This window comes from Pongo abelii, chromosome 15 (genome assembly GCF_028885655.2).
Source record: "Pongo abelii isolate AG06213 chromosome 15, NHGRI_mPonAbe1-v2.0_pri, whole genome shotgun sequence".
NCBI classification, from domain to species: domain Eukaryota; kingdom Metazoa; phylum Chordata; class Mammalia; order Primates; family Hominidae; genus Pongo; species Pongo abelii.
In genome coordinates, this window is record NC_072000.2 from 69,637,982 (window position 1) to 69,651,371 (window position 13,390).

Sequence of the window (13,390 nt, forward strand, 5' to 3'; positions counted from 1 at the left end):
GTCAGTATAATGCCAGGCTCACAAAAGTTGCTAACTAAATGTTAGTTCCTTCAATACATATATTCATTCCCTGGGACATGGTTCCAAAAGTAGATTATCATAAGAATTCTGTGAGAAGCTTTGAAAAACTACAGATGTCTATGGCATATATTAATATAATATATGGCGTCTATATCAATACATGTATGTAAATGTACGCAAACAATTTTATCTACTTTTTCCTTAACATTAACTCCTTCAGATAGAATGGTTGGCCCAAATGATTTAATTATTTTTGAGGTTGTTGATCCATAGAAACAAATCCCCTGCAGAAAGGTTGTACCAATTTACACAGTTACCTTTCCTCACATTTTCTCTAACACTGGGTATTCTTGAGCTTTTAGTATTTCTCAGTTGGTGGAAAGGATCTCTTAGTTTGTTGGGATCTCTTTGATTATGAGTGAGATTCAGCATTTTCCATAATTTACTGATGTCTGCATTTCTTCTTCCCTCCCTCCTTTTCTTCTTTCCTTTCTCCTTCTCCTACTTCCACTTTCTCCCATCCTGTCCTCCCTTTCCCCTGCTCTTCCTTTTTCTTCCCCTTCTATCCCCCTCCCCTCCTGTTTTTCCTTCTTTGCTTGTTTTTGATCTCTGTTCTTTCACATATGAAGATTCTATTTTGACCAGCAATAAGTTGAATTATGGGGCTAGAAGATAAGGACTAAAAACAAGAATTAGTGTCCAGAAAGGTGGGGTAATTTTGATTACTATGCCTGTTGCAAATATGAGCAAGATGTTAAATGTATCATGAATCTGCAAGGTTTTTTTTAATACATATTTTTTATCTATTGTCTCATTAATGTTATCTTTGAGAAATGGTTCTTTTCAGTTTGAGAATGGGGGAATTGGATTTAAAATTTTCGTATATAAAGAAACCAACTATCCTTTGGAAACTTCTTATTATGATTGGTTCTGGGTGGTATTGGAATCAGTTTGAAATGATGCCATTAATGACCACATGTTTGGATTTCTTGACTGTGGGTAAATGTGATTAGAACAGAAATCCCTTAATAATAGGGATTCTTTATCTTTGTGTCCCTAGTGCCTCATAGTATCTGGCCCTAATTAGGAGCCTTAGAAGTGCTTATTGACTCTGATTGCTTTTTTATCTGAATCTGCCCTTTCTATCCCATCATTATGATAACATCCATCTTGGTAGTAGTAAAACTGTTGCAAACTGCAGAAATGAACTGTGATTTTTTTTTTTTTTTAAGACGGGGTCTCACTCTGTCACCCAGGCTGGAGTGCAGTGGCATGAACATCTTAATAGCTCACTGCAGCCTTGACCTCCCCAGGCTCAGGTGATCCTCCCACCTCAGCCACCAGAGTAGCTGGGACTACAGGTACACTCCATCATGCCCAGCTAATTTTTGTATTTTTTTGTAGAGACAGGTTTCATCATGTTGCCCAGGCTGGTTTCAACCTCCTGGGCTCAAGGGATCTACCTTGGCCTCCCAAAGTATTGGGATTACAGATGTCAGCCACTGTGCCTGGCACAAATAACTTTTTCAGACACCACTTTTGATTCTTTTTTTTTCTTTTTTTTTTTTATTATTATACTTTAAGTTTTAGGGTACATGTGCACAATGTGCAGGTTAGTTACATGTGTATACATGTGCCATGCTGGTGTGCTGCGCCCATTAACTCATCATTTAGCATTAGGTATATCTCCTAATGCTATCCCTCCCCCCTCCCCCCACCGCACAACAGTCCCCAGAGTGTGCTGTTCCCCTTCCTGTGTCCATGTGTTCTCATTGTTCAATTCCCATCTATGAGTGAGAACATGCGGTGTTTGGTTTTTTGTCCTTGTGATAGTTTACTGAGAATGATGATTTCCAATTTCATCCATGTCCCTACAAAGGACATGAACTCATCATTTTTTATGGCTGCATAGTATTCCATGGTGTATATATGCCACATTTTCTTAATCCAGTCTATCATTGTTGGACATTTGGGTTGGTTCCAAGTCTTTGCTATTGTGAATAGTGCCGCAATAAACATACGTGTGCATGTGTCTTTATAGCAGCATGATTCTTTTGGGTATGTATCCAGAAGTGGAATCACTGGTATCATACTGTAATTCTATTTTTTTTTTTTTTTTTGAGATGGAGTCTCACTCTGTCACTCAGGCTGGAGTGTAGTGGTACTATCTCGGCTCACTGCAACCACTGCCTTCCGAGTTCAAATGATTCTCCTACCTCAGCCTTCCAAGTAGCTGGGATTACAGGCGTGTAACACCACACTGGCTAATTTTTTTTTGTATTTTTAGTAGAGATGGGGTTTCACCATGTTGGCTAGGCTGGTCTCGAACTGCTGACCTCAAGTGATCTGCCTGCCTTGGCCTCCCAAAGTGCTAGAATTATAGGCATGACCATCGTTTTCAGCCTCTGTAATTCTTTTTTAAATTTTTTGAGGAGACATCACTGTTTTCCACAGTGGCTACACCATTTTACATTTCCATCAGCACTGCAAAGGGTTCTAATTTCAGCACATTCTTACCAACACTTATTTTCTGCTGTTTTTTTTTTATAATCATCATCTTAATGGGTGTGAAGTGGCATCTCATTGTGGTTTTGATTTGCATTTTTGAAATGATAAGTGATGTTGAGCATCTTTTCTTATGCTTATTGTTGATTTGCGTATTTTCTTTGGAACATACCTATTTAAGTCCTTTGCCCACTTTTGAATCAGATTTTTTGTTGTTGAGTTTTAGGGATACTTTTTAAAGATACTAATCACATGAACTCCTTTTTAAGTGATTTATAATTCTGTAACATATACTTTTTTTTTTTTTCTGATCGACTTCTATATAGTTTGTATTCTAGCGGGTCAATGGAGTGTGATTTTTCTTTTAAAACAGCTTTGCTGAGGTATGATTGGCATACAAAATACTGCACACATCCGAAATGAACAATTTGATTAGTTTTGACATATGTATACATCTGTGAATCCATCACCACAATTAAGATAGTAAACATACTCATTACCTCCACAGATTTCTTCTTGCCCCCTTGTAATCTTTTCCCCCACTACTACCCATCCTTCCTTGTCTCCAGGAAAATCCTGAATTGCTTTTGGTCACTATAAATTTAGTGCATTTTCTAAAGTTTTTTTTTTAAATGGAACTTATAGTATACACTTTTGGGTAGGGGCTGTCCATTCCTGTGTTTATTTATCATTTGTATGTTTTCTTTGGTAAAATGTCTGTTCAAATCTTTTGCCCATTATTTAAATTGGGTTGTTTGTTTTCTTATTATTGAGTTTTGAAAGCGGTTTATATTCTTGATCAAAGTTGTTTATAAGATACGTGCTTCACAGATGTATTTTTCCTGGACTGTTGCTTGTCTTTTCTTTCTCTTAATAGTATCTTTTGAAGAGCACACATTTTTAATTGTGATGAAATTTGTTCTCATATGGATTGTGTTTATCTATCAGTTTGTTCTCATATGGATTGTATTTTTGTTTATGTATCTAAGATATATTTGCCTAATCCAAGGGCATAGAAGTTCTCTCCTGGAAGTTTTATGGTTTTGTATTTAGACCTATGATGCATTTTGAGTTAATTTTTTTATATGGGATAAAAATTGGATAGAAATTCTTTTTTGGCGGGTAGAGACATGCAGTTATTTCAGCATCATTTACTGAAGTGGTTTGTCCTTTTGATTTTTGTCAAAAATCATTTGACTGTATATGCGTGGGTTTATTTCTGACTCTTATTTTGTTCCACTGACCTCTTTGTCTGTCTGTCTTTTTTTTTTTTGTCTCTCGTACCAGCTCAATTTTAATTTTAAAGTGACAAATATACAGGTGGAATAAAACTTTAAGCAACACCCTCCAAATTCCTCTTACATGACAAGAAGAAGCTGAATGTAATTTTGCTCTATAAGCAACTAAACAGTAGCTCAGGATAGACATAAAACCAATTTTTCCAACTAAGCCTTTGTGAAAATCAATTTATAAATGGACCACAACTCCAGGATATTGTTTCTGTGCTGTGATTTCTTTGTCTTTCTTGATGCCACTACCATGCTGACTACTATGGCTTTATAAGTCATGAAACTGGGTCACGTTAACCCATACAACTTCTTGTTCCTTTTCAGAGCAATTTTGGCTATTGTGCTGGTTACCAGTCTGTTGCCTCTCAGCTCCAAATGCATCCTTTTTGCCTGCTCTGTGAAAATAGATCAGGCCCTTTAAATATTTTTATTTTGTCAGCTGACAATGTTAAGTTTTGCCAGTACAGAGTGCTGGAGAAACACTGTAGAGAAGTTTTGCTTGTTTGTTGCTGTGTACTTGCTTAGTGGACTGTAGCAACACACTCAGCTTCTCCAGTGTCAACCCACATTGGCTTTCCCACTCTACAGTTTCTGTAGGGTGCATGTTTTCACCATTATCAGGCTTCTGCAGTGCTCAGAGGGCAGCAGTACCCAGCAACCAGTGACCCAAGGCCAGCAACTTCTTTTACTTCCCCCTCAGTTGGATTTGTAACAGAGTATCTTTTGGTGGGACACTTCTGTGTGAAGAGATTTTGCTAGCACCCTAAAGAATGGATTTCTGGCAAGTTCCACAAGGTAGACTTCCAGTAAGTTCTGCTGGTGTAGCACTACAGCAGCTTCTCTGCTATTCAGTGAGAGGACTGTGTTCTCTCCAACAAGGTCTGGATCTCAGCCCTGGGATGGTTTAGGGTTGGAGGAAGCTCTTGCCTTGGTGTTCTGTGTTAGCCTAGGGAGCATTGGCTACTCTTAAGAGTTCTCTTTATGTCTCATTAGTTAATTGGCTGTTTCTCCAACCCCATGTTAAATAGTTAGTGATCCTTTTTATTAAGCTTTCACTTTTCAAATTACTGTGTGGCTTTTCTCTCCGGAATGGCTTTACATTTCCATATGAATTTAAGAAACAGTATGTAAATATTTGATTGGAATTGCATCAAATCTATAGATGAATTTGAGGGACAATTGACATCTTAACGATATCAAGTCTTCTGACTCATGAATAAGATGTCTCCATTTATTTGGATGTTTAATTTCTTTCAGCAGTATTTTATTGTTTTCAATGTACTGATCTTACCCATATTTTATTAGGTTTATCTTTAAGTATTTTATATTTTTTGATGCTTTTATAAATATTTTAATAACATATCAATTTTTTTTTTTGAGACAGAGTTATTGGCCAAGTGTGGTCAATGACTGTCACCCAGGCTGGAGTGTGGTGACGTGATATCAGCTCACTGCAACCTTCACCTTCTGGGTTCAAGTGATTCTTCTGACTCAGCCTCCCGAGTAGCTGAGATTGCTCAGCTACCACACCCAGCTAATTTTTGTATTTTTAATAGGGACGGGTTTTCACCATCTTGGCCAGGCTGGTCTCGAACTCCTGACCTCAAGTGATCTGCCGTCCTCGGCCTCCCAAAGTGCTGGGATTAAAGGCATGAGCCACCACACCCGGCCAACAACATACAATTTTTAATTGTTCATTACTAATGAATAAGAATGCAATTGATTTTTGTATAGTGGCATTGCATCCTGAAAACCTGCTGTAGTCATTCTGGTAGCTTTTTTTATAGATTACAATGGCTTTTCTGCATAGACAAAGCATGTCTTTTGTGAATAAAGAGAGCTTTATTTCTTCCATTCTAATAAAAGGACAATCCTTTTATTTCATTTTCTTGCCTGATTTCACTGGCTAAAACCTCTGATATAATGTTGAATAGAAAAAGAGCAGACATCTTAGTCTTGTTTCTAATCTTAGGGGGAAAGCATCTATTCTTTCACAATTAAGTATGATGTTGTAGATTTTTCAGGATGCACTTTATTGGGCTGAGGAAGTTTTTTTCCATTCCTAGTTTGGGTAAAGTGTAAAAAAAAAATTAGGAATGGATTTTGAATTTTGTCAGTTTTTTTTAATGTGTTGAAATGATCCCATGTTTGTTTTTTTTAAAGTTTTTTATTAGCCAGACATGGTGGCACACACCTGTAGTCCCAGTTACTTGGGAGGCTGAGGTGGGAAGATTGCTTGAACTTGGGTGGTAGAGGCTTCAGCGAGCCAAGATCATGCCACTGCATTCCAGCCTGGGTGACAGGGTGAGGCCTTGTCTCAAAAAAATAAAAAAGTTTGTTAATATGGTGGATTACATTGCTTGATTTTTAAAGGTTAATCCAACTCATGTTTCTGAAATAAACCCACTTGGTTATGATGTATATTTGGCTTCTTGATGTTGCCCCACAGTTCACTGATGCTCTTTATATTCTTTTTGTGTTCTTTTCTCTTTTTGTGTTATATTTTTGGATCGTCTTTATTGGTATTTTTCCAAGTTCATGGATCTTTTCTTCTACGGTGTCTAATCTGTTGTTAATTCTATGTAGTTTTTTTTAATGTTAGATATTATAGGTTTCATCTTTAGAGTTTTGATTTAGATCTTTTTTATATCTTCTATGTCTCTTAATGTTTTGGCTCTATGAAATACATTTAGAATAACTTTTAGACTAGGCATGGTGGCTCATGCCTGTAATTCCAACACTTTGGGAGTCTGAGGTGGGAGAATTGCTTGAGCCCAGGTATTCAGGACCAGCCTGGGCAACATAGTAATACCTCGTTTCTATTTTAAAAAAATAATAATAATTTTTAATGTCCTTGTTTGCTAACATCTGGGTTGGTTTCAGTCAATTGATTGCTTTATTCATGTTTTCATGCCTCTGCATATCTGGTAATCTCCAACTGACAGACATTGTGAATTTTACCTTTTTTGAGTGTTAGATATTCTTTTATTATTAGAAATACTGTTGAATTTTGTTCCAGATATGTAGTTATTTAGAGATAATTTGAGGCTTGCTTTTATGATTTTTTTAGGAGGCCTGGAGCAATGCTCAATCCAGGGCTAGTTATTCCTCACTACTGAGGCAAGACCTTCTTAAGCACTCCACTCAATGTCCTGTGAATTAAGAGCTTTACCAGTTTGGCTGGTAGTAACAGGCAATATCCCTAAGTCTGCGTGATTATCCATCACTATTCTCTCAAATTCTTTTAGATGTTTTTTTCCCCAGCCTCCAGTAGTTGTCTCACACTTTGAGCTAATCAGTACCGTGCTGAATATTTGAGAGGCCCTGCTGCAGATTTCTGGGTTTTGTTCTCTGCGTAGCCACCCTGCTACTTTCCCAGGGCTAGCTACCTTTGTCTTCATGGACTCTAAGCTCTTCTGTTTCATCAACTCAAGTTAGTTTATCCATGCACCTAGCTCCCCTTGGATTTCTTACTCTTCCCTGGGCCTTAGCCTGAAAAGTCTCTAAAGGTTGTAAGCTGGGACAGTTGAAGGGTATTGCTTGTTTCCTGTCTCTCTAGAATCACTGTTCTTTGTTGCTTAATGTCCAGTTTCTTGAAAAATGTTGTTTTCTATATTATGTTCATTTTTCTTTTAAGTGAGAGGACAAACCTGGTTGTTACTGCATCCTGACCTCCATATATAGTATATTTTAACCCCATTATTTTCCATTTTTTAAAACTTTTTTTCCCATTATTTTCTGTGGTAAAAATAATTCTGGTTTGAGAATTACAATTTCTTTATGTTTTAGCACTAGCTAATGCAAGTATCTATTATATACAAATTGTATTGGCAATTTTCTTTCTAAAAAATCCCCCCAAACTATTATTCTGCATATATAATAATACTTACATTTTAAAAGGTATTTTTTTCCAATATTATTTTCAGTTGGTTAAAATAAACTACAGTACATACTAGTGGAGTCTGATTGAACTGATGTGAAGAATAAAGAAAAATACTTAGAAATGTTTAGAGAACGCATCGTGATGAAATCTGTTAGGAGTACAATTGTTTTAACTGTAAAGCTTGGCATTACTGGATGGGAGACAGCTATAGGATACTTAAGCCTTATTGGTGAACATATAGGGAGAGGTGGAAATAAGAGATGAATTACATGAAGAAGTCTTTAAGTCATGGAGGCTTACTGAAATATTGAAAAAAGCAAATAAGTAGACCTAACAAAACAGAGGGGGCTCAGAAGAATGCATTTGTTTCTTATAGATGGTAGCTGGAGCTAGGGCAGTGTAGCTTATGGCTTTGCTTGAATAGAAAGAGTTGATTTGGGATAATTGGATTTAAATCCTCTATTTACCACTTGCTAACTGCGTAAGTTTTTTAAACTAAATTTCTGATTTTGCATGTGTAAAATGAGGATAAGCATATTTATCCCGAGGGTTGTAGTGAGCCTTAAATAGAATCAATTACATAGAAGTATATAGCAGTATATTTATGTGCTTAATAAGTGTTTGTCTTTATTATTTTAAAGAAATGACCAGAGAAATCTTTACTTTTCTATTGCATATTTCCCTAGTGATTATATGGACATAGAAGCAGTGCTTACAGTTACCTTGGAACCCATCAAGAAAAAATGAAGCAAATTCCTGCCCTGTTGCCCTTCTGGAACATTACATAGTTTGGATGAAAATCAGCTAGAGCACAGTTAGACTCTATTAGCATAAGATTATGTTAGAAAATAGTGGGCATGAGAAGGCCCTGAAGGAGAGTTCTAACTTGGAGAAGGATGGTGGAATTTTTTTATAGGGCTTTGACAGGAGGGGTCAGGCAAAGTTCAGTTTGAGGAGTCAAGGATAGCTCTCAGAGGAGGGGAGAATTGATCATGTAGATTAGCAATTATTGGGCAATTTGAATTTTATTAAGAATGTCAGGGCTGGGCATGGTGGCTCACGCCCAGCACTTTGGGAGGCCAGGCAGGCGGATCACTTGAGATCAGGAGTTTGAGATCAGCCTGGCCAACATGGTGAGACCCCGTCTCTACTAAAAATACAAAAATTAGCCAGGTGAGGTGGTGGGTGCCTGTAATCCCAGCTACTCGGGAGGCTGAGGCAGGAGAATCACTTGAACCCGGGAGGCAGAGGTTGCAATGAGCAGAGATTGTGCCACTGCACACTCCAGCATGAGCAGCAGAGCGAGACTCTGTCTCAAAAAAAAACTCAGTTTTTAGTGTCTTCACAGTAGATTTTTTTGTCATTGGCTCTTGCGGTCTTTCTTCTTGTCTCCCCCAGTTCCAGCCCCCCAAATAGAAGGGCCCATTATCTTGCTCATGATTTTAGATTCCTAGCTCTTGATTTTGGAAGGCGCTGTCTTTGTGAAATTTCAGAGATCAAGGAGTTAATATTTTGTGGTGCAGGAAATTTCTCTCAGTCTTTGCTCCTTGCATTCTTTGTGCAGTTTTTTCTTTATTTTAGAGACAGGGTCTTGCTCTGTTGCCCAGGCTGGAGTACAGTGGTGTGATCATAACTCACTGCAGCCTTGAATTTCTGAGCTCAAGTGATCTTCCTGCCTAGGCCTCCTGAGTAGCTAGAACTACAAGTGTGTGCCACCACGTCTGGCTAAAAATTTTTTGTAGAAATGGGTCTTGCTATGTTGCCCAGACTGATCTGAAACTCCTGGCCTCAAGCAGTCCTCCCACCTCTGCCTCCCAAAGTGCTGAGATTAGGGGCGTGAGCTACCTCACCCAGCCTGCAGTGTGTCTTGGATCCTGTTATGTAGGTGCTCTGTAGTAGAGGAAGCAGTAATATATGATAATGAAAAGCTTCGAAGTAGACATATGGCTGAAAGGGAGATTTGAATAGGGTTTTGCAGCAGCTATTTTAGTTGATGACACATCTTCAACTTAAATTGCAATTGCCTTTTTTCATTTTGCTTCATCCTTCTGTGATGATCCTAGTAGAAGTCAAATGAGATCATTTTTGATAGTTGGTTTGCAGGCTTCGGTGTATGCACCCAACCTTTCAAAGCCTGCCTGTGCTTTTCAGGGAGCTCAGTTTCATGACTGAAAGGATCAGCTATTCTCTTCTACCTTTTTAATGCACTGCTGGTTTCTAGCAGCTGCTGCTTAACGCTGTTCATTCTTGAGTTTGGTGAATTGTTTTCTGTGCTCCGTGTGATTTCTTTGTCTTTATGAGGTACATTTTGACTACAGGTGAGCCAATTTCCTGTGAATATAATCTGTGCTTTGAAATTAAATTATCTTTATCCTCTTTAAATATGTAAATCATCTTATTATCTGCTAGTTTGCCTCTTGCTTTGTGGCTCCTTGTGTTCCTCTTGTAATGCTTGCTTAGCTTTTAATTTAAATACCAGACTGTGTTGGTTAGCATCCATAGAAGACATAGGCCTATTCAGGAAAGTGTGAATATTTGGCCACCATATTTAGGATTATTGGGGCATTTCTTTCCAATTTTTCAGAATACAGAAAAAGAGGTGAGTTTCCTATTCCTTCCTAATCAAGTTCACCATCAACCTTGTACTTTTTGAACCAACTTGAATAGAAAAAAAACAACCTGAAGAATAATATATTTACTATTTCTACATGGATATACTGACTATAACTATGGAAAATATATTTGATTAGTTACATGAGGCTCTCAGGGTAAATGTGTCAGATATAGTCAATATTTTAGTATTGTCATGTAGTGTTAAGTATTTTTCCATCAATGATTAGAAAGTTATGATTTTTTGTTGTTCAGCAAAATATCATGAAAAATTCAATAATGTTGCTTTTTCTTTTTGATAGCCAGAGGAAGTTAGAGAACAGATTTATCTAACACTAAATGGTCACTGGCAAGAACCTTTTCTTTGTAACGTGTTACTTTGTTCCCTAACCTCATTCTCCTCCACCTGTAACAATGGTGAATATGAAGCAAGTGTTCAGTATCCTAGCTTTTTTTAATTTTCTGGGACGTATCTCTTTTCGTCTCCGTATATTAAATCTTAGGGAACTTGAAAGGCTTCTTTATTAGCCTTTTTTATTTCTCCCTAAAAGTATTGATGTTTTTATAGGAATCTCTGCTATCCAGGGATAAAGCATAACATGCAATTAAAAAAATTTCAGCCATTGAGAATGTTTTTATAAATGGACAGATCAATTACTTAAAAAGTTCTATAGATTTGTGATTAAAAAAATAATTCCCTATTTGAATAATTGTCCAGGAAATTAACTGTTGATATTTGAAATATAATATAAAAATTAGTCTTAAAATATGTATAGCTTCATTTGTGTTGATTGATGTTGTGACTTTTTTTGAGTAAAATGCATCATTAGAAAATGTATTTGGAATTACATTAGAAGGGATTCTATGTTTTGTTTATTGGTATCACACATATATGTCATGTGGGTCATAGACTTGTTTCATAGTAAAACAGATGGCATGGCAAGGGAGAAGAAACTTATATGCAAGTTTTTGCACAAATATCAAAGAAATTCAGTGTACTTTCTTTTCAAAAAAACATTAAAAACTCCAAAACCCAAGGAAGAAAAAGCTTCTTGCATTTATATAACAATTCTTAATCTATTAGTTGCAGGGCAAAAAGAATAAAATATTAATTATATAGTCAAAAATAGCTTTTAACTATGAAGAAGTCTTCCTATCAAATTCTTCTGTTCATTAAACCTACTTTTGGTTATTATTTAAATGTAATTGGGCAGTTCCAAGAAAAGCTTCAGAACAGCTGTAATTACAGCTGCAGATTTAGTCAAAATAGGGGCTGTAAGAGGCTGTTTACTCTCCTTTTGCGTCTCTTTCACCCCCACCCCAAATAACCCAAATTTAGTTGTAAAAGTTTTTGGTAAGCTCAGGATTTCTGAAACTGGAGTCTATGTATTTAACTGCATGCAGATGTGATGATTACATGTGACTTTTGAGGTTCCCATAAACTTTTAGTTCTTCTGTTGCTGTATGCACAGTTAAGTGATTTTTGTCAGCTGTGTCTGTATTGAATTTTACAGATACACATATATTTTAAACACAGTTTAGTGATTTTTATCAAAGCCCAGGCATCTGCTCAAACTACTGAGAAGGGTAATAGTTTTCAATCTAAATTTGAGCTAATGTTGACATTATTACAAGTTGACTGGAAACATTTACAAAAGCCTGTATCTGTTAAAAAATATATTTCTTCAAATTTTACTCTACTAGGAAATTGCCTTTGACTTCATCTGAAAACAAATTTGGCAAATCTCTTAATTTTTAGAGAAAGACCTACTATGGTAAATCAAAAACTAAATACACACCTATGTCACATCCCTCCCTCCTCCCAGAGCTTTGATCTGGGGAGTTGATGGCATTCTAAGGTCTGGTTTTTAGTTAATCAGTCAGGGATTATATATAAGGGTTATGGAAGACTGTGGCAAAGAGCAAGGTTTAGAGCCTTTTTCCCTTTCCCAGTTAATTACCATTTCTTTTGCAGATGGCAGTTATGCTGAATATTGATCATAAGATACAATAACATGTCTTGGATTCTCACCACAGTTTTACAATGTTACCTACCGAGAATCTGGTTCAAAATTGTAGTGACTTGTTGAATTGCACATAGGGAAATTTGAAGAGCCTTCTGCTAAAGCCAACAATTTAACACTTTTAGTTAGAAGACCAAGTGAAACTTGCCTGTATTTGCATTGCACCATATTAAAAGTGGTAAGGGTATAAAATTATATAGGACATGGTTCTTACCTCAAAGTACGGTGGGTAGGCAAGGTGCAAATATATGCATTAAAATAATACATCAATGATTAGGGTAAATAAACTTAGCTTTAAATCCCCAGACTCAACACCTCTTTAAATCTTGAATTCTAAAGATCAAGACCAACTTTCTTACAGATGAGGAAACAGATTCAGAGAAGTGCAGTGAATTGTCATTAATCAAAGGAGGTTTATAGGTCATTCTAAATATGAGCTCAGGAATGACAATAGGTAGCAAGTTAACTTTGCTTTTTAAATCTTGGATGTCAGCTAATGTTGACTGATTGCTTATTTCAAGTATTTTTACAGAGAAACTTCTGGTCCTTTTCTCATGTGAGTCCAGTGGGAATATCAGCAGCATGGGGACAATAGGTTATTTTCAGACTGGATAAAATTGAACAGAAGCCATTTCAGAGAATACTGGAGAACTGAAAAGAGTAATAAAACACATTCATTAAGACAAAATAAGGGAACTATATTTATAAAATCACATAATTTTTAAAGCACGAATTGATTTATAGGTATGAGGAAAGATAGCAGGTAAAATGTGATATGGAATATAATTTTGATGATGAAGTATAACTTAATAATTATGTGAGGAAAAAGGAATTAACAGAAAATCTTTTAGGAAGGTAAATAGAACTTTGAGACTTTAGTAAGACAGGAAAAGTGAAATGTGAAAAACAAGTTAATTTTATATAGAGAGGCTATAGATTTAACTCATTGTTAAAAACTTGTCATCATCACAATCTTTTTTTGCCTTCTTCCTTACCCCACTGGTTCTCTCTTAAGAGAAGCTCTGGTGTCATGTGGTGTGATGTAATATAGTGCTGTA

At 36.5% G+C, this 13,390-nt stretch overlaps 1 protein-coding gene across 1 annotated transcript in view; it reads left to right on the top strand.

The window, feature by feature from the left end:
• Positions 1-13,390, top strand: part of FUT8 (fucosyltransferase 8) — a 287,886-nt gene that overhangs the window by 17,951 nt on the left and 256,545 nt on the right. The window lies entirely within an intron of this gene.